Genomic DNA, 864 nt, shown 5'->3' with positions numbered 1-864 from the left:
TGGGATCGGGAGGTGTGCAGCTCCATGATACTAGCAGGGATGAACCTCAGTGCATTGATGGCCTCTGGGCAAGCAGAGAAACTTCATCCTGGGCAAGCAGAGAGCACCCCCCACCCCCAGACAAGGAATTTGTGCAAGCCCCCAGAGCACCACCAACCCATGACAGCCTGAGGGTAGGGAAGGGATCCTAGGCTGGGAAGGTCCCAAAGCTACTCCCTTTTGATCCCTCCCCACTTTCTGCTGGATTTGCCCCCTCTCAGGGATTGAAAGCCTAACAGGCCCCACCATCCTGCAGAGACCTTCAGTTCCCAAAACCCTCAGAGAGCCTCAACAGGTAGCACCCCCTGAACACCTTTTAGTGGGGCTTCCCCTCACAATACCCCCCACCTCCAGCTCCTGGAAGAATAAACAGCACCCCCCACCCCATAGCTAGGGAAACTGAGTCCCAGCAACCCACCCAGCCCTGCAGCCTGGTACAGACGGGAGATGGGAATTAAACCAGAAGTCTGAGCTCCACTTTCTTGTCCTGAACAAGGTCTGCACCTCCCCGGCCCCCTGCCCAGGGGCTCTTCCCGGACACCCACCCCTTCCTCTCGGGCACCAGGTTCTGCTGCCCCAACCCCTCCCAGGCCTAAGGGCCCCAATCCCCTCCAGCTGCAGCCACATCTGCACAAAGCTGAAGCAAATGGTGCAGCCCCGTGTCCTGGCCCGTCAGTGATCCATCCCCCACCGCACCCCTCCACGTGGCTGCAGACCCAGCATCCCCAGTGGCACATCCCACCCTCCCCCCACCAGCAAAATGGTATCTCCCTCTGCCTGGTTCCCCACCCCCACTGCAGGGTTGGTCTCTGCCTAGCCCCCAAC

The sequence above is a fragment of the Alligator sinensis genome, unplaced genomic scaffold (genome assembly GCF_000455745.1).
Source record: "Alligator sinensis unplaced genomic scaffold, ASM45574v1 scaffold779_1, whole genome shotgun sequence".
In the NCBI taxonomy this organism is placed as follows: domain Eukaryota; kingdom Metazoa; phylum Chordata; order Crocodylia; family Alligatoridae; genus Alligator; species Alligator sinensis.
The sequence above is the reverse complement of the archived record's forward strand: the minus strand, read 5'-3'. Positions refer to the sequence as shown.